Consider the following 22,065-nt stretch of genomic DNA (forward strand, 5'->3'; position numbering starts at 1 on the left):
TATTGCTTCTTCTTCAAGTTGTAATCTGCATTTGTCGCATATTTTCTGGTGGTGTACTGCTTCTGTTTCAAGTTGAAATCTGCATTTGTCGCATATTTTCTGGTGATGTATTGCTTCTGCTTCAAGTTGAAATTGGCATCTGTTGCATATTTGCGAATGATATATTGCTTCTGCTTCAACTTAAAATCAGCATCTGCTCTGTATCGGCTGGTGATGTATGTCCTTTTCTTATTGGTGACAGACATCTTTGTAGCCTTGAAATCACGCCTTCTTTCATTTCTGTGTCTTGTCTTCAGTTTTTGTCGTCTCTGTGCATTTAATTTGGACAATGCCTTACTGTCCTTCCATATGCCCTGTGAGGATTTCCCATCAACTGACCGTGGAGAATGCTTGCTGGCTGGGAATCCAGTGTGTGTTACATCTTTGGTCATCTGTGTCACTTTGTTCTCCACATGCTTTGCATTATGTGGTTTGTCAGATTGCACCAGTGGGGACAGCAAACCATCTGACAGACGTCTTGCACAATGAAATGAGACTGGCATGAAGTCATACTGCAGTCCATCAATAGGGCCTCTGGTGTCTGTAAGGAGCAATTCATACAACTTATAAATCCTTGCCCCCATATCACTCAAATGTGTAAAAGTGATCATAACAGCTTTTCCTTTTCCAGTGGCAGGAAGTCCATCCTTATTTCGACTATGAGAATCAAACAGTCCATATCTCCCAGACTTGTCTCTGAACAATGCAATGCAATATGGCACTACTATAAAAAGTGCATGTGTAACATCTGCATTGAGGCACTGAAGTCTTGTGGAGAGGTCAACAAACCAACCTTGGTTGTCACCGTCTACCGTGTCTCTCATACATCCCGATAACACTGGAGATTTAACAACGTTATACTCATATTTGTCAGTGTTGACTCTGAGGGGCACTTCTTCCATTGTCAAGTGTTGATGCTGATAGACATTTCTTTGTTTTAGCTGTTTTATTGTTGAGCCATACAAGCTGTTGCCCTTCTTCAGTATTTGATCAAGATCACCCTTTCTCGCATCATCAAGCTCACTGTGGTATGCCAAAAATGTCAGAGCCATGCATGTACACTGTTTGTTCCTTAACCTTCCATAGCCATGATGACCCTGATGAAATGATGCCTGCACAGAAATCTCACTTGGTACACATGGTTCTTGCATGCCATGGTTTTCAGAAGTGCCCATCACACTGTCACTGTGCTCTTGAACTTGACACTGAGTTGAACATGAAAATGACACCACAGGTTCACTATGTACCTCCTGGGCACATTCACTGTCACAAACCTCCATATCCACTATGCTGCTGTGGGGCTCCGGATCCAGTTTAGTCCAGCGTATCTTTGCAGCTTTAGATCTCTTTCCTTTAGATGGCATGATGATATTTGTGGAAGGAGCTATAATTCTCCTCAGAGCTTTGTTCGAAGAGCTATAATTCCCCTCAGAGTTGTGTTGGAGGAGGAGCTATAATTCGCCTCAGAGCTGTGTGGGAGGAGCTATAACTCCCCTCTGAGCTGTGTGGGAGGAGCAATAATGCTATAATTCCCCTCAGAGCTGTGTGGGAGGAGATACAATTCCCCTTAGTGTTGTGTGGGAGGAGCTATAATTCCCCTTAGAGCTGTGTGGGAGAAGCTATATTTCCCCTCAGAGCTGTGTGGGAGAAGCTATAATTCCCCTCAGAGCTGTTTAAAAGGAGCTATAATTCCCCTCACAGCGGTGTGGAAGAAACTATAATTCCTCTCAGAGTTGTGTGGGAGGAGCTCTAATTCTCCTCAGCTGTGTGGGAGGAGCTATAATGCTAAGCTGTAATTCCCCTCAGAGCTGTGTAGGAGGAGCTATAATTCCCCTCACAGCGGTGTGGGAGAAACTATAATTCCCCTCAGAGTTGTGTGGGAGGAGCTATAATGCTAAGCTATAATGCTATAATTCCCCTTTGAGCTGTGTGGGAGGAGCTATAATTCCCCTCAAAGCTGTATTGGAGGAGCTATAACTTCCCTCCAAGCTGTGTGGGAGGAGCTATAATGCTATAATTGTCCTTAGAGCTGTGTGAGAGGAGCTATAATTCCCCTCAGAGCTTTGTGATTTTTTTTTTTCAAAAATGATTTTGTTTTTTTGTTTTTTCAAAAATGATTTTTTTTTTTGTTTTTTCAAAAATGATTTTTTTAAATGATTTTTTTTTTCAAAAATGAAATTTTTTTTTTCAAAAATGAATTTTGTTTTTTTCAAAAATGATTTTTTTTTTAATTTTTTTTTTTTCAAAAGTAATTTTTTTTTCAAAAATATATATTTTTTTCAAAAATATTTTTTTTTTCAAAAATTAATTTTTATTTTTTTCAAAAATATTTTTTTTTTTACATGGGGCGGTCATAATGTTTTGGCTGATCATGGGGTGGTCATAATGTTTTGGCTGATCATGGGGTTGTCAGCTTTTGTCACCTCCCACTCTAGTTTTGAACATTTCGCCATTCATTCCTATGGGACCAATTGTGCCGCAAAAACGACGATATTTCGTGGACCATTCGGCGAAACGTTCCACAAAGTAATAGCACACCAATCGGGAAAAATCCGCACGTTTCGGTATATTACTTGTCTCTGTAGTGTGGAAAATGTGGGAGGAGTCTACAAGCATTATCAAGTCTAGCAGATGAAGTCACATGCATTTGGGGTGTCTCAGCATCTTGTGTTTACAACCACTGTTTCCTAGCAACATTTCCTTTTGAACATTTTGCCATTCATTCCTATGGGACCAATTTCGCCGCAAAAACGACGATATTACGTGGACCATTTGGCGAAACGTTCCACAAAGTAATAACACACCAATCGGGAACAATCCGCTCGTTTCGGTATATTACTTGTCTCTGTAGTGTGAAAACTGTGGGAGGAGTCTACAAGCATTATCAAGTCTAGCAGATGAAGTCACATGCATTTGGGGTGTCTCAGCATCTTGTGTTTACAACCACTGTTTCCTAGCAACGCTCATGCCCTGTTTATGCTTCCCAAATACTACTTCATCAAAACTGCCCCATCAGAATTACCCCATCAAAACTGCCCCATCATATTCCTCTATTATAAATCAGTACATGGTGTGTCTGTCCCCTCCCCCGGGCTCTGTAATCAGCTGAGATGCTCCAGCCACCTTCCCCCCCTGTGTATAACAGAAGCTTTGGTAACCATGGCAACAAAACAAACACTAACAGTACACTCTGATTAATGGCTAAAATTTCCTGAAATGACCTCTAAACAAATGGCCGTATTTTAAAAACTATACATCCTACAGCGAAGATCTTTATATTGTGAGAATCACAAGACCCAGACCTAGATTTTGATGTATAGTATGTCTGTGAAATATTAAAAATGAAGGCACGGTCGCAGTTTAGAAATTGCCCTTTAAATTTGGAGGGGGCTAGAGTGTAGTTTCAATGAATGTCAATGGACGGCGTGAGTTACAAACAAATGGTCATATTGTGAAAACTATCAGGACTATGGCTTAGCCGTGGACATGTTTAGTGGCAGCAGGGATAGCTGAACGTTTTGATATAAGATTTGTGTAGGTGGGCTTGAAAATGAGGGAGTGGCGGCAGTTTAGAAATCATGTTCTGATTTTTCAGCTTTTGTCATCTCCCACTCTAGTTTCCCCATTCATTCCTATGGGACCAATTTCGCCGCAAAAATGACGATATTTTGTGAACCATTTGGCGAAACGTTCCACAAAGTAATAGCACACCATTCGGGAACAATCCGCACGTTTCGGTATATTACTTGTCTATGTAGTGTAAAAACTGTGGGAGGAGTTAGGGTGGTAACTTTGGCTATAATAATAAGAATAATATATATGTGAGATAACAGTAAGTGGTCTTGCTATGCAAGAACACTTAACTAGAAAAGCTACAATTTCTGGGGAAATTGTGAAAGTGTTCTTGCCTCTACAACTGTAGTGGGCGGAGTAACTGGGTGGGGTGGAGTGGCTTGAGTAACTGTGAAAAGTGTTAAAAAGCTTAATATTTTAAAAAGTATAAATAGTAGTAAAAAAGTTCCATCATTAGCTGAAAGAGCTGAACATTTTTTTCAAAAGTAATTTTTTTTTTTCAAAAATGAATTTTTTTTTTTCAAAAATGAATTTTTTTTATTCAAAAATGATTTTTTTTCTTCAAAAATGATTTTTTTTCTTCAAAAATATTTTTTTTTTCAAAAATAATTTTTTTTTTTCAAAAATAATTTTTTTTTCAAAAATAATTTTTTTTTTTCAAAAATATTTTTTTTTTTCAAAAATATTTTTTTTTCAAAAATAATTTTTTTTTTCAAAAATATTTTTTTTTTTTCAAAAATAATTTTTTTTTTTTCAAAAATAATTTTTTTTTTCAAAAATATATTTTTTTTTTTCAAAAATATATATTTTTTTTTTCAAAAATATTTTTTTTTTTCATGGGGCGGTCATAATGTTTCAGCTGATCATGGGGTTGTCAGCTTTTGTCACCTCCCGCTCTAGTTTTGAACATTTCACCATTCATTCCTATGGGACCAATTTCACCGCAAAAACGATGATATTTCGTGAACCATTCGGCGAAACGTTCCACAGAGTAATAGCACACCAATTAAATGACATTGAGGCCGGATTCACACTGGTATTTTTCAGCTTTTCACAAAGTTCCACAAGGTAATAGGACACCAATTAAATGACATTGAACATTTCGCAATTCATTCCTATGGGACCAATATTGCCGCAAAAAACTACGATATTTCGTGGACCATTCGGCGAAATATTCCACAAAGTAATAACACACCAATCGGGAACAATCCGCTCGTTTCGGTATATTACTTGTCTCTGTAGTGTAAAAACTGTGGGAGGAGTCTACAAGCATTATCAAGTCTAGCAGATGAAGTCACATGCATTTGGGGTGTCTCAGCATCTTTCGTTTACAACCACTGTTTCCTAGCAACGCTCATGCCCTTTTTATGCTTCCCAAATACTACTTCATCAAAACTGCCCCATCAGAATTACCCCATCAAAACTGCCCCATCATATTCCTCTATTATAAATCAGTACATGGTGTGTCTGTCCCCTCCCCCGGGCTCTGTAATCAGAGCTGAGATGCTCCAGCCACCTCCCCCCCTGTGTATAACAGAAGCTTTGGTAACCATGGCAACAAAACAAACACTAACAGTACACTCTGATTAATGGCTAAAATTTCCTGAAATGACCTCTAAACAAATGGCCGTATTTTAAAAACTATACATCCTACAGCAAAGATCTTTATATTGTGAGAATCACAAGACCCAGACCTAGATTTTGATGTATAGTATGTCTCTGAAATATTAAAAATGGAGGCACAGTCGCAGTTTAGAAATTGCCCTTCAAATTTGAAGGGGCTAGAGTGTAGTTTCAATGAATGTCAATGGACGGCGTGAGTTGCAAACAAATGGTCATATTGTGAAAACTATCAGGACTATGGCTTAGCCGTGGACATGTTTAGTGGCAGCAGGGATAGCTGAACGTTTTGATATAAGATTTGTGTAGGTGGGCTTGAAAATGAGGGAGTGGCGGCAGTTTAGAAATCATGTTCTGATTTTCCAGCTTTTGCCATCTCCCACTCTAGTTTCCCCATTCATTCCTATGGGACCAATTTCGCCGCAAAAACTACGATATTTCGTGAACCATTCGGCAAAACGTTCCACAAAGTAATAGCACACCATTCGGGAACAATCCGCACGTTTCGGTATATTACTTGTCTATGTAGTGTAAAAACTGTGGGAGGAGTTAGGGTGGTAAATTTGGCTATAATAATAAGAATAATATATATGTGAGATAACAATAAGTGGTCTTGCTATGCAAGAACACATAATAATATATATGTGAGATAACAGTAAGTGGTCTTGCTATGCAAGAACACTTAACTAGAAAAGCTACAATTTCTGGGGAAATTGTGAAAAGTGTTCTTGCCTCGACAACTGGAGTGGGCGGAGTAACTGGGTGGAGTGGCTTGAGTAACTGTGAAAAGTGTTAAAAAGCTTAATATTTTAAGAAGTATAAATAGTAGTAAAAAAGTTGAAGTCCCATCATTAGATGAAAGAGCTGAACATTTTTTTCAAAAGTTTTTTTTTCAAAAATGAATTATTTTTTTTTTGTAAAAACTATACATCCTACAGCAAAGATCTTTATATTGTGAGAATCACAAGACCCAGACCTAGATTTTGATGTATAGTATGTCTCTGAAATATTAAAAATGGAGGCACGGTCGCAGTTTAGAAATTGCCCTTCAAATTTGAAGGGGCTAGAGTGTAGTTTCAATGAATGTCAATGGACGGCGTGAGTTGCAAACAAATGGTCATATTGTGAAAACTATCAGGACTATGGCTTAGCCGTGGAAATGTTTAGTGGCAGCAGGGATAGCTGAACGTTTTGATATAAGATTTGTGTAGATGGGCTTGAAAATGAGGGAGTGGTGGCAGTTTAGAAATCATGTTCTGATTTTTCAGCTTTTGTCACCTCCCACTCTAGTTTCCCCATTCATTCCTATGGGACCAATTTCGCCGCAAAAATGACGATATTTCGTGAACCATTTGGCGAAACGTTCCACAAAATAATAGCACACCATTCGGGAACAATCCGCACGTTTCGGTATATTACTTGTCTATATAGTGTAAAAACTGTGGGAGGAGTTAGGGTGGTAAATTTGGCTATAATAATAATAAGAATAACTAGAAAAGGTACAATTTCTGGGGAAATTGTGAAAGTGTTCTTGCCTCTACAACTGGAGTGGGCGGAGTAACTGGGTGGGGTGGAGTGGCTTGAGTAACTGTGAAAAGTGTTAAAAAGCTTAATATTTTAAAAAGTATAAATAGTAGTAAAAAAGTTCCATCATTCGCTGAAAGAGCTGAACATTTTTTTCAAAAGTCATTTTTTTTTTCAAAAATGAATTTTTTTTAATCAAAAATGATTTTTTTTTCTTCAAAAATGATTTTTTTTTTCAAAAGTAATTTTTTTTTTCAAAGGTAATTTTTTTTTTCAAAAATGAATTTTTTTATTTCAAAAATAATTTTTTTTTCGAAATTATTATTTTTTTAAAGTAATTTTTTTTTCAAAAATAATTTTTTTTTTCAAAAATAATTTTTTTTTCAAAAATATTTTTTTTTTCAAATATATTTTTTTTCAAAAATATTTTTTTTTTTAAAAGAAATTTTTTTTCAAAAATTTTTTTTTTTTTCAAAAATAATTTTTTTTTTTTCAAAAATATTTTTTTTTTCAAAAATATATATTTTTTTTTTCAAAAATGATTTTTTTTTTCAAAAATAATTTTTTTACTTTTTTCAAAAATTTTTTTTTTTTTTCAAAAATATTTTTTTTTTTTACATGGGGCGGTCATAATGTTTTGGCTGATCATGGGGTGGTCATAATGTTTTGGCTGATCATGGGGTTGTCAGCTTTTGTCACTTCCCACTCTAGTTCTGAACATTCATTCCTATGGGACCAATTTCGCCGCAAAAACGTCATTTCGTGGACCATTCGGCAAAACATTCCACAAAGTAATAACACACCAATCGGGAACAATCCGCTCGTTTCGGTATATTACTTGTCTCTGTAGTGTGAAAACTGTGGGAGGAGTCTACAAGCATTATCAAGTCTAGCAGATGAAGTCACATGCATTTGGAGTGTCTCAGCATCTTGTGTTTACAACCACTGTTTCCTAGCAACGCTCATGCCCTGTTTATGCTTCCCAAATACTGCTTCATCAAAACTGCCCCATCAGAATTACCCCATCAAAACTGCCCCATCATATTCCTCTATTATAAATCAGTACATGGTGTGTCTGTCCCCTCCCCCGGGCTCTGTAATCAGCTGAGATGCTCCAGCCACCTTCCCCCTGTGTATAACAGAAGCTTTGGTAACCATGGCAACAAAACAAACACTAACAGTACACTCTGATTAATGGCTAAAATTTCCTGAAATGACCTCTAAACAAATGGCCGTATTTTAAAAACTATACATCCTACAGCGAAAATCTTTATATTGTGAGAATCACAAGACCCAGACCTAGATTTTGATGTATAGTATGTCTCTGAAATATTAAAAATGAAGGCACAGTCGCAGTTTAGAAATTGCCCTTCAAATTTGGAGGGGGCTAGAGTGTAGTTTCAATGAATGTCAATGGACGGCGTGAGTTGCAAACAAATGGTCATATTGTGAAAACTATCAGGACTATGGCTTAGCCGTGGACATGTTTAGTGGCAGCAGGGATAGCTGAACGTTTTGATATAAGATTTGTGTAGGTAGGCTTGAAAATGAGGGAGTGGCGGCAGTTTAGAAATCATGTTCTGATTTTCCAGCTTTTGTCATCTCCCACTCTAGTTTCCCCATTCATTCCTATGGGACCAATTTCGCCGCAAAAACGACAATATTTCGTGAACCATTCGGCGAAACGTTCCACAAAGTAATAGCACACCATTCGGGAACAATCCGCACGTTTCGGTATATTACTTGTCTATGTAGTGTAAAAACTGTGGGAGGAGTTAGGGTGGTAAATTTGGCTATAATAATAAGAATAATATATATGTGAGATAACAGTAAGTGGTCTTGCTATGCAAGAACACTTAATAAGAACTAGAAAAGGTACAATTTCTGGGGAAATTGTGAAAAGTGTTCTTGCCTCTACAACTGGAGTGGGCGGAGTAACTGGGTGGGGTGGAGTGGCTTGAGTAACTGTGAAAAGTGTTAAAAAGCTTAATATTTTAAAAAGTATAAATAGTAGTAAAAAAGTTCCATCATTCGCTGAAAGAGCTGAACATTTTTTTCAAAAGTAATTTTTTTTTTCAAAAATGAATTTTTTTTAATCAAAAATGATTTTTTTTTCTTCAAAAATGATTTTTTTTGTTCAAAAGTAATTTTTTTTTTCAAAGGTAATTTTTTTTTTCAAAAATGATTTTTTTTATTTCAAAAATATTTTTTTTTTCAAATATATTTTTTTTTCAAAAATATTTTTTTTTTTTAAAAGTAATTTTTTTTTCAAAAATATTTTTTTTTTCAAAAATAATTTTTTTTTTTTCAAAAATGATTTTTTTTTTTCAAAAATTATTTTTTTACTTTTTTCAAAAATAATTTTTTTTTTCAAAAATATTTTTTTTTTTACATGGGGCGGTCATAATGTTTTGGCTGATCATGGGGTGGTCATAATGTTTTGGCTGATCATGGGGTTGTCAGCTTTTGTCACTTCCCACTCTAGTTTTGAACATTTAGCCATTCATTCCTATGGGACCAATTTCGCCGCAAAAACGTCATTTCGTGGACCATTCGGCAAAACATTCCACAAAGTAATAACACACCAATCGGGAACAATCCGCTCGTTTCGGTATATTATTTGTCTCTGTAGTGTGAAAACTGTGGGAGGAGTCTACAAGCATTATCAAGTCTAGCAGATGAAGTCACATGCATTTGGAGTGTCTCAGCATCTTGTGTTTACAACCACTGTTTCCTAGCAACGCTCATGCCCTGTTTATGCTTCCCAAATACTGCTTCATCAAAACTGCCCCATCAGAATTACCCCATCAAAACTGCCCCATCATATTCCTCTATTATAAATCAGTACATGGTGTGTCTGTCCCCTCCCCCGGGCTCTGTAATCAGCTGAGATGCTCCAGCCACCTTCCCCCCTGTGTATAACAGAAGCTTTGGTAACCATGGCAACAAAACAAACACTAACAGTACACTCTGATTAATGGCTAAAATTTCCTGAAATGACCTCTAAACAAATGGCCGTATTTTAAAAACTATACATCCTACAGCGAAGATCTTTATATTGTGAGAATCACAAGACCCAGACCTAGATTTTGATACATAGTATGTCTCTGAAATATTAAAAATGAAGGCACAGTCGCAGTTTAGAAATTGCCCTTCAAATTTGGAGGGGGCTAGAGTGTAGTTTCAATGAATGTCAATGGACGGCGTGAGTTGCAAACAAATGGTCATATTGTGAAAACTATCAGGACTATGGCTTAGCCGTGGACATGTTTAGTGGCAGCAGGGATAGCTGAACGTTTTGATATAAGATTTGTGTAGGTGGGCTTGAAAATGAGGGAGTGGCGGCAGTTTAGAAATCATGTTCTGATTTTCCAGCTTTTGTCATCTCCCACTCTAGTTTCCCCATTCATTCCTATGGGACCAATTTCGCCGCAAAAACGACGATATTTCGTGAACCATTCGGCGAAACGTTCCACAAAGTAATAGCACACCATTCGGGAACAATCCGCACGTTTCGGTATATTACTTGTCTATGTAGTGTAAAAACTGTGGGAGGAGTTAGGGTGGTAAATTTGGCTATAATAATAAGAATAATATATATGTGAGATAACAGTAAGTGGTCTTGCTATGCAAGACCACTTAATAAGAACTAGAAAAGGTACAATTTCTGGGGAAATTGTGAAAAGTGTTCTTGCCTCTACAACTGGAGTGGGCGGAGTAACTGGGTGGAGTGGCTTGAGTAACTGTTGTGTGGTTGGAGTGGCTGGAGTAACTGTGAAAAGTGTTAAAAAGCTTAATATTTTAAAAAGTATAAATAGTAGTAAAAAAGTTGAAGTCTCATCATTAGCTGAAAGAGCTGAACATTTTTTTCAAAAATTATGATTTTTTTTTTCAAAAATTATGATTTTTTTTTCAAAAATGATTTTTTTTTTTCAAAAATAATTTTTTTTTCAAAAATGATTTTATTTTTATTTTTTTCAAAAATTATTTTTTTTTTCAAAAATTATTTTTTTTTTTTCAAAAATTATTATTTTTTTTTTTTTTAAATTATTTTTTTTTTCAAAAATATATTTTTTTTTACATGGGGCGGTCATAATGTTTTGGCTGATCATGGGGTGGTCATAATGTTTTGGCTGATCATGGGGTTGTCAGCTTTTGTCACCTCCCACTCTAGTTTTGAACATTTCGCCATTCATTCCTATGGGACCAATTTCGCCGCAAAAACGTCATTTCGTGGACCATTCGGCGAAACATTCCACAAAGTGATAACACACCAATTGGGAACAATCTACTCGTTTCGGTATATTACTTGTCTCTGTAGTGTAAAAACTGTGGGAGGAGTCTACAAGCATTATCAAGTCTAGCAGATGAAGTCACATGCATTTGGGGTGTCTCAGCATCTTGTGTTTACAACCACTGTTTCCTAGCAACGCTCATGCCCTGTTTATGCTTCCCAAATACTACTTCATCAAAACTGCCCCATCAGAATTACCCCATCAAAACTGCCCCATCATATTCCTCTATTATAAATCAGTACATGGTGTGTCTGTCCCCTCCCCCGGGCTCTGTAATCAGAGCTGAGATGCTCCAGCCACCTCCCCCGTGTATAACAGAAGCTTTGGTAACCATGGCAACAAAACAAACACAGTACACGCTGATTAATGGCTAAAATTTCCTGAAATGACCTCTAAACAAATGGCTGTATTTTAAAAACTATACATCCTACAGCGAAGATCTTTATATTGTGAGAATCACAAGACCCAGACCTAGATTTTGATACATAGTATGTCTCTGAAATATTAAAATTGAAGGCACGGTCGCAGTTTAGAAATTTCCCTTCAAATTTGAAGGGGCTTGAGTGTAGTTTCAATGAATGTCAATGGACGGCGTGAGTTGCAAACAAATGGTCATATTGTGAAAACTATCAGGACTATGGCTTAGCCGTGGACATGATTAGTGGCAGCAGGGATAGCTGAACGTTTTGATATAAGATTTGTGTAGGTGGGCTTGAAAATGAGGGAGTGGTGGCAGTTTAGAAATCATGTTCTGATTTTCCAGCTTTTGTCATCTCCCACTCTAGTTTCCCCATTCATTCCTATGGGACCAATTTCGCCGCAAAAACGATGATATTTCGTGAACCATTCGGCGAAACGCTCCACAAAGTAATAGCACACCATTCGGGAACAATCCGCACGTTTCGGTATATTACTTGTCTATGTAGTGTAAAAACTGTGGGAGGAGTTAGGGTGGTAAATTTGGCTATAATAATAATAAGAACTAGAAAAGCTACAATTTCTGGGGAAATTGTGAAAGTGTTCTTGCCTCTACAACTGGAGTGGGCGGAGTAACTGGGTGGAGTGGCTTGAGTAACTGTGAAAAGTGTTAAAAAGCTTAATATTTTAAAAAGTATAAATAGTAGTAAAACAGTTGAAGTCCCATCATTAGCTGAAAGAGCTGAACATTTTTTTCAAAAATGATTTTTTTTTTCAAAAATGATTTTTTTTTCAAAAATGATTTTTTTTTTCAAAAATGATTTTTTTTTCAAAAATGATTTTTTTATTTTTTCAAAAATATTTTTTTTTTCAAAAATAATTTTTTTTTCTCAATAATATTTTTTTTTTTCAAAAATTTTTTTTTCAAAAATATATATTTTTTTTCAAAAATAATTTTTTTTTTCTCAATAATATTTTTTTTTTTCAAAAATTTTTTTTTCAAAAATATATATTTTTTTTTCAAAAATGAATTTTTTTTTTTCAAAAATGATTTTTTTTTTTTTTTAAAAATGAATTTTTTTTTTTCAAAAATATTTTTTTTTTCATGGGGCGGTCATAATGTTTTGGCTGATCATGGGGTGGTCATAATATTTTGGCTAATCATGGGGTTGTCAGCTTTTGTCACCTCCCACTCTAGTTTTGAACATTTCGCCATTCATTCCTATGGGACCAATTTCGCCGCAAAAATGTCATTTCGTGGACCATTCGGCAAAACATTCCACAAAGTAATAACACACCAATCGGGAACAATCCGCTCGTTTCGGTATATTATTTGTCTCTGTAGTGTGAAAACTGTGGGAGGAGTCTACAAGCATTATCAAGTCTAGCAGATGAAGTCACTTGCATTTGGAGTGTCTCAGCATCTTGTGTTTACAACCACTGTTTCCTAGCAACGCTCATGCCCTGTTTATGCTTCCCAAATACTACTTCATCAAAACTGCCCCATCAGAATTACCCCATCAAAACTGCCCCATCATATTCCTCTATTATAAATCAGTACATGGTGTGTCTGTCCCCTCCCCCGGGCTCTGTAATCAGCTGAGATGCTCCAGCCACCTTCCCCCCCTGTGTATAACAGAAGCTTTGGTAACCATGGCAACAAAACACACACAGTACACGCTGATTAATGGCTAAAATTTCCTGAAATGACCTCTAAACAAATGGCCGTATTTTAAAAACTATACATCCTACAGCGAAGATCTTTATATTGTGAGAATCACAAGACCCAGACCTAGATTTTGATGTATAGTATGTCTCTGAAATATTAAAAATGAAGGCACGGTCGCAGTTTAGAAATTGCCCTTCAAATTTGAAGGGGCTAGAGTGTAGTTTCAATGAATGTCAATGGACGGCGTGAGTTGCAAACAAATGGTCATATTGTGAAAACTATCAGGACTATGGCTTAGCCGTGGACATGTTTAGTGGCAGCAGGGATAGCTGAACGTTTTGATATAAGATTTGTGTAGGTGGGCTTGAAAATGAGGGAGTGGCGGCAGTTTAGAAATCATGTTCTGATTTTCCAGCTTTTGTCATCTCCCACTCTAGTTTCCCCATTCATTCCTATGGGACCAATTTCGCCGCAAAAACGACGATATTTCGTGAACCATTCGGCGAAACGTTCCACAAAGTAATAGCACACCATTCGGGAACAATCCGCACGTTTCGGTATATTACTTGTCTATGTAGTGTAAAAACTGTGGGAGGAGTTAGGGTGGTAAATTTGGCTATAATAATAAGAATAATATATATGTGAGATAACAGTAAGTGGTCTTGCTATGCAAGAACACTTAACTAGAAAAGCTACAATTTCTTGGGAAATTGTGAAAGTGTTCTTGCCTCTACAACTGGAGTGGGCGGAGTAACTGGGTGGGGTGGAGTGGCTTGAGTAACTGTGAAAAGTGTTAAAAAGCTTAATATTTTAAAAAGTATAAATAGTAGTAAAAAAGTTCCATCATTAGCTGAAAGAGCTGAACATTTTTTTCAAAAGTAATTTTTTTTTTTCAAAAATGAATTTTTTTTTTTCAAAAATGAATTTTTTTTATTCAAAAATGATTTTTTTTCTTCAAAAATGATTTTTTTTTCTTCAAAAATGATTTTTTTTTTTTCAAAAATGATTTTTTTTTAAAAGTAATTTTTTTTCTCAAAAATTTTTTTTTCGAAATTATTTTTTTTTTAAGTAATTTTTTTTTCAAAAATATTTTTTTTTTTTCAAAAATATTTTTTTTTTTTTTCAAAAATATTTTTTTTTTCAAAAATTTTTTTTTTCAAAAATATATATATTTTTTTTTCAAAAATATATATTTTTTTTTCAAAAATATATTTTTTTTTTCATGGGGCGGTCATAATGTTTCAGCTGATCATGGGGTTGTCAGCTTTTGTCACCTCCCGCTCTAGTTTTGAACATTTCACCATTCATTCCTATGGAACCAATTTCACCGCAAAAACGACGATATTTCGTGAACCATCGGCGAAACGTTCCACAAAGTAATAGCACACCAATTAAATGACATTGAGGCCGGATTCACACTGGTATTTTTCAGCTTTTCACAAAGTTCCACAAGGTAATAGGACACCAATTAAATGACATTGAACATTTCACAATTCATTCCTATGGGACCAATATTGCCGCAAAAAACTACGATATTTCGTGGACCATTCGGTGAAATATTCCACAAAGTAATAGCACACCAATCGGGAACAATCCGCTCGTTTCGGTATATTACTTGTCTCTGTAGTGTAAAAACTGTGGGAGGAGTCTACAAGCATTATCAAGTCTAGCAGATGAAGTCACATGCATTTGGGGTGTCTCAGCATCTTGTGTTTACAACCACTGTTTCCTAGCAACGCTCATGCCCTGTTTATGCTTCCCAAATACTACTTCATCAAAACTGCCCCATCAGAATTACCCCATCAAAACTGCCCCATCATATTCCTCTATTATAAATCAGTACATGGTGTGTCTGTCCCCTCCCCCGGGCTCTGTAATCAGAGCTGAGATGCTCCAGCCACCTCCCCCCCTGTGTATAACAGAAGCTTTGGTAACCATGGCAACAAAACAAACACAGGACACGCTGATTAATGGCTAAAATTTCCTGAAATGACCTCTAAACAAATGGCCGTATTTTAAAAACTATACATCCTACAGCGAAGATCTTTATATTGTGAGAATCACAAGACCCAGACCTAGATTTTGATGTATAGTATGTCTCTGAAATATTAAAAATGAAGGCACGGTCACAGTTTAGAAATTGCCCTTCAAATTTGAAGGGGCTAGAGTGTAGTTTCAATGAATGTCAATGGACGGCGTGAGTTGCAAACAAATGGTCATATTGTGAAAACTATCAGGACTATGGCTTAGCCGTGGACATGTTTAGTGGCAGCAGGGATAGCTGAACGTTTTGATATAAGATTTGTGTAGGTGGGCTTGAAAATGAGGGAGTGGCGGCAGTTTAGAAATCATGTTCTGATTTTCCAGCTTTTGCCATCTCCCACTCTAGTTTCCCCATTCATTCCTATGGGACCAATTTCGCCGCAAAAACTACGATATTTCATGAACCATTTGGCGAAACGTTCCACAAAGTAATAGCACACCATTCGGGAACAATCCGCACGTTTCGGTATATTACTTGTCTATGTAGTGTAAAAACTGTGGGAGGAGTTAGGGTGGTAAATTTGGCTATAATAATAATAAGAATAATATATATGTGAGATAACAATAAGTGGTCTTGCTATGCAAGAACACTTAATAATATATATGTGAGATAACAATAAGTGGTCTTGCTATGCAAGAACACTTAATAATATATATGTGAGATAACAGTAAGTGATCTTGCTATGCAAGAACACTTAATAATATATATGTGAGATAACAGTAAGTGGTCTTGCTATGCAAGAACACTTAATAACTAGAAAAGGTACAATTTCTGGGGAAATTGTGAAAAGTGTTCTTGCCTCTACAACTGGAGTGGGCGGAGTAACTGGATGGAGTGGCTTGAGTAACTGTGAAAAGTGTTAAAAAGCTTAATATTTTAAAAAGTATAAATAGTAGTAAAAAAGTTGAAGTCCCATCATTAGCTGAAAGAGCTGCACATTTTTTTCAAAAGTTTTTTTTTTTCAAAAATGAATTATTTTTTTTCAAAAATGATTTTTTTTTTTAAATGAAATTTTTTTTTTCAAAAATATTTTTTTTTTCAAAAATGATTTTTTTTTTTCAAAAATTATTTTTTTTCCAAAAATTATTTTTTTTTCAAAAATTATTTTTTTTTTTTCAAAAATATTTTTTTTTTCATGGGGCGGTCATAATATTTTGGCTGATCATGGGGTTGTCAGCTTTTGTCACCTCCCACTCTAGTTTTGAACATTTCACCATTCATTCCTACGGGACCAATTTCACCACAAAAACTACGATATTTCGTGAACCATTCGGCGAAACGTTCAACAAAGTAATAGCACACCAATTAAATGACATTGAGGCCGGATTCACACTGGTATATTTCAGCTTTTCACAAAGTTCCACAAGGTAATAGCACACCAATTAAATGACATTGAACATTTTGTCATTCATTCCTATGGGACCAATTTCACCGCAAAAACGACGATATTTTGTGAACCATTCGGCAAAACATTCCACAAAGCAATAGCACACCAATCGGGAACAATCCGCACGTTTCGGTATATTACTTGTCTCTGTAGTGTAAAAACTGTGGGAGGAGTCTACAAGCATTATCAAGTCTAGCAGATGAAGGTATGACCAGACCACATGCAGTTGGGGGGGGTCTCAGCATCTTGTGTTTACAACCACTGTTTCCTAGCAACGCTTATGCCCTCTTTATGCTTCACAAATACTGCTCAATACACAATAGACAGGACTATGATAGATGTAGTAACTATGCAGTAATTCAAATGGCCGTATTTTAAAAACTATAAATCCTATAGCGAAGATCTTTATATTGTGAGAATCACAAGACCCAGACCTAGATTTTGATGTATAGTATGTCTCTGAAATATTAAAAATGGAGGCACAGTCGCAGTTTGGATATTGCCCTTCAAATTTGAAGGGGCTAGAGTGTAGTTTCAATAATTGTTAATGGACGGCGTGAGTTGCAAACAAATGGTCATATTGTGAAAACTATCAGGACTATGGTTTAGCTGTGGACATGTTTAGTGGAAGCAGGGATAGCTGAACGTTTTGATATAAGATTTGTGTAGGTGGGTTTGAAAATGAGGGAGTGGCGGCAGTTTAGAAATCATGTTCTGATTTTTCAGCTTTTGTCACCTCCCACTCTAGCTTCCCCATTCATTCCTATAGGACCAATTTCGCCGCAAAAATGACGATATTTCGTGAACCATTTGGTGAAACGTTCCACAAAATAATAGCACACCATTCGGGAACAATCCGCACGTTTCGGTATATTACTTGTCTATGTAGTGTAAAAACTGTGGGAGGAGTTAGGGTGGTAAATTTGGCTATAATAATAATAATAATAAGAACTAGAAAAGGTACAATTTCTGGGGAAATTGTGAAAGTGTTCTTGCCTCTACAACTGGAGTGGGCGGAGTAACTGGGTGGGGTGGAGTGGCTTGAGTAACTGTGAAAAGTGTTAAAAAGCTTAATATTTTAAAAAGTATAAATAGTAGTAAAAAAGTTCCATCATTCGCTGAAAGAGCTGAACATTTTTTTCAAAAGCAATTTTTTTTAATCAAAAATGATTTTTTTTTCTTCAAAAATGATTTTTTTTTCTTCAAAAGTAATTTTTTTTTTCAAAGGTAATTTTTTTTTTCAAAAATGAATTTTTTTATTTCAAAAATAATTTTTTTTTTCGAAATTATTATTTTTTTTAAAGTAATTTTTTTTTCAAAAATAATTTTTTTTTTTCAAAAATATTTTTTTTTTCAAATATATTTTTTTTTCAAAAATTTTTTTTTTAAAAGAAATTTTTTTTTCAAAAATATTTTTTTTTTTAAAAATGATTTTTTTTTTCAAAAATATTTTTTTTTTCAAAAATATTTTTATTTTTTTTTCAAAAATGATTTTTTTTTTCAAAAATTATTTTTTTACTTTTTTCAAAAATTTTTTTTTTTTTTCAAAAATATTTTTTTTTTTACATGGGGCGGTCATAATGTTTTGGCTGATCATGGGGTGGTCATAATGTTTTGGCTGATCATGGGGTTGTCAGCTTTTGTCACTTCCCACTCTAGTTTTGAACATTTCGCCATTCATTCCTATGGGACCAATTTCGCCGCAAAAACGTCATTTCGTGGACCATTCCGCAAAACATTCCACAAAGTAATAACACACCAATCGGGAACAATCCGCTCGTTTCGGTATATTATTTGTCTCTGTAGTGTGAAAACTGTGGGAGGAGTCTACAAGCATTATCAAGTCTAGCAGATGAAGTCACATGCATTTGGAGTGTCTCAGCATCTTGTGTTTACAACCACTGTTTCCTAGCAACGCTCATGCCCTGTTTATGCTTCCCAAATACTGCTTCATCAAAACTGCCCCATCAGAATTGCCCTATCAAAACTGCCCCATCATATTCCTCTATTATAAATCAGTACATGGTGTGTCTGTCCCCTCCCCCGGGCTCTGTAATCAGCTGAGATGCTCCAGCCACCTTCCCCCCTGTGTATAACAGAAGCTTTGGTAACCATGGCAACAAAACACACACAGTACACGCTGATTAATGGCTAAAATTTCCTGAAATGACCTCTAAACAAATGGCCGTATTTTAAAAACTATACATCCTACAGCGAAGATCTTTATATTGTGAGAATCACAAGACCCAGACCTAGATTTTGATGTATAGTATGTCTCTGAAATATTAAAAATGAAGGCACAGTCGCAGTTTAGAAATTGCCCTTCAAATTTGAAGGGGCTAGAGTGTAGTTTCAATGAATGTCAATGGACGGCGTGAGTTGCAAACAAATGGTCATATTGTGAAAACTATCAGGACTATGGCTTAGCCGTGGACATGTTTAGTGGCAGCAGGGATAGCTGAACGTTTTGATATAAGATTTGTGTAGGTGGGCTTGAAAATGAGGGAGTGGCGGCAGTTTAGAAATCATGTTCTGATTTTCCAGCTTTTGTCATCTCCCACTCTAGTTTCCCCATTCATTCCTATGGGACCAATTTTGCCGCAAAAACGACGATATTTCGTGAACCATTCGGCGAAACGTTCCACAAAGTAATAGCACACCATTCAGGAACAATCCGCACGTTTCGGTATATTACTTGTCTATGTAGTGTAAAAACTGTGGGAGGAGTTAGGGTGGTAAATTTGGCTATAATAATAAGAATAATATATATGTGAGATAACAGTAAGTGGTCTTGCTATGCAAGAACACTTAATAATATATATGTGAGATAACAGTAAGTGGTCTTGCTATGCAAGAACACTTAATAAGAATAACTAGAGAATGCATTTCCTGGGGAAAATGCGTGGGAATGCTGAATAGCTAAATTGCTAAAATGGCCGCCATCCAAACTGCCCCATCATACTGCCATCAAAACTGCCCCATCAGAATTGCCCCATCAAAATTGTCCCCATTAAAACTGCCCCATCATATTGCCACCATCAAAACTGCCCCATCAGAATTGCCCCATCAAAACTGCCCCATTATATTGCCACCATCAAAACTGCCCCCATCAAAACTGCCCCATCATATTGCCACCTTTAAAACTGCTCCATTAAAATTGTCCCCATCAAAACTGCCCCATCATATTGCCACCATCAAAACTGCCCCATCATATTGCCACCATCAAAACTGCCCCATCAGAATTGTCCCATCAAAACTGCCCCATTATATTGCCACCATCAAAACTGCCCCATCAGAATTACCCCGTCAAAACTGCCCCATCATATTCCTCTATTATAAATCAGTACATGTGTGTCTGTCCCCTCCCCCGGGCTCTGTAATCAGAGCTGAGATGCTCCAGCCACCTCTCCCCCTGTGTATAACAGAAGCTTTGGTAACCATGGCAACAAAACAAACACAGTACACTGATTAATGGCTAAAATTTCCTGAAATGACCTCTAAACAAAAAGCTTTTTCTCAAAAACTGTAAAAGATATCAAACTGAAAAGCTATAGCCAGATAGCTGAATATTTTGTGAACATTTTAAAGTTTGTTTGGTGTCTGTAGGTGAAAGTATGAAGGAGCTGAAACTTTTGGGAGCGGAAGAAGAATTTAAGGATTTCAAGTATGCTCCCATAGACTTCAGTGTTAATAAAAAAGTGATAAAAAGCTTAATATTTTAAAAAGTATAAATGGTAGAAAAAAAGTTGAAAAGGAGCACACATCAGCTAAAAGAGACGAACATTTTGATAGTTGAATGGTTTTAATAGCTGAAAGTATGGAGAAGTTACGCAAAACCAAAAAACGTACGGAATAAGAAGAAAAAGAAGAATAAATAAAATCGAATAACAATAGTGGGACTGCTAAAGCAGTCCCACTAATAATAATATATATGTGAGATAACAGTAAGTTGTCTTGCTATGCAAGAACACTTAATAATAATATATATGTGAGATAACAGTAAGTGGTCTTGCTATGCAAGAACACTTAACTAGAAAAGCTACAATTTCTGGGGAAATTGTGAAAAGTGTTCTTGCCTCTACAACTGGAGTGGGCGGAGTAACTGGGTGGAGTAACTGTGAAAAGTGTTAAAAAGCTTAATATTTTAAAAAGTATAAATAGTAGTAAAACAGTTGAAGTCCCATCATTAGCTGTAAGAGCTGAACATTTTTTTCAAAAAATTTTTTTCAATAATGATTTTTTTTTTTTCAAAAATGATTTTTTTTTCAAAAATGATTTTTTTTTAAATGATTTTTTTTTTCAAAAATGATTTTTTTTTCAAAAATGTTTTTTTTTATTTTTTCAAAAATATATTTTTTTTTTCAAAAATATTTTTTTTTTCTCTCAATATTTTTTTTTTTCAAAAATTTTTTTTTTTTTTTAAATAATTTTTTTTTTTTCAAAAATATTTTTTTTTTCAAAAATATATATTTTTTTTTCAAAAATATATATTTTTTTTTCAAAAATGAATTTTATTTTTTTTTCAAAAATGAATTTTATTTTTTTTTCAAAAATGATTTTTTTTTCAAAAATGATTTTTTTTTCAAAAATGAATTTTTTATTTTTTTTCAAAAATGAATTTTTTATTTTTTTTCAAAAATGATTTTTTTTTTTTTAAAATGAAATTTTTTTTTCAAAAGTTGTTTTTTTTTTCAAAAAAAAATTTTTTTTTTTTAAATGAATTTTATTTTTTTTTAGAAAATTAATTTTATTTTTTTTTCAAAAATGATTTTTTTTTTTCAAAAATGATTTTTTTTTTCAAAAATATTTTTTTTTTCAAAAATTAATTTTTTTTTCAAAAATTGTTTTTTTTTTTTTAACCGGTTCAATACCGGGCAATTTCACCCCCTTCCTTCCCAGGCCAATTTTTAGTTTTCAGCGCTGTCGCACTTTAAACGTCAATTGCGCGGTCGTGCGATGTTGTACCCAAAAGAAATTGACGTCCTTTTTTTTTACCACAAATAGAGCTTTTTTTTGGTGGTATTTGATCGCCTCTGCGGTTTTTATTTTTTGTGCTATAAACAAAAGAAGAGCGACAATTTTGAAAAAAACACAATATTTTTTACTTTTTGCTATAATAAATATCCCAATTTTTTTTTTAAAAAACACATTTTTTCCTCAGTTTAGGCCGATACGTATTCTTCTACATATTTTTGGTAAAAAAAATCGCAATAACCGTATATTGATTGGTTTGCGCAAAAGTTATAGCGTCTACAAAATACAGGATAGATTTATGGCATTTTTTTAAAAAAAAAAAAATTTTATTTTTTTTAGCGGCGATCGCGATTTTTTTTGGTGACTGCGACATTATGGCGGACACATCGGACACTTTTGACACATTTTTGGGACCAATCACATTTATACAGCGATCAATGCTATAAAATTGCATTGATTACTGTGTAAATGTGACAGGCAGTGAAGGGGTTAACCACTAGGGGGCGGGGAGGGGTTAATATGT

Source organism: Aquarana catesbeiana, linkage group LG13 (assembly GCF_042186555.1).
Source record: "Aquarana catesbeiana isolate 2022-GZ linkage group LG13, ASM4218655v1, whole genome shotgun sequence".
Classification (NCBI taxonomy): domain Eukaryota; kingdom Metazoa; phylum Chordata; class Amphibia; order Anura; family Ranidae; genus Aquarana; species Aquarana catesbeiana.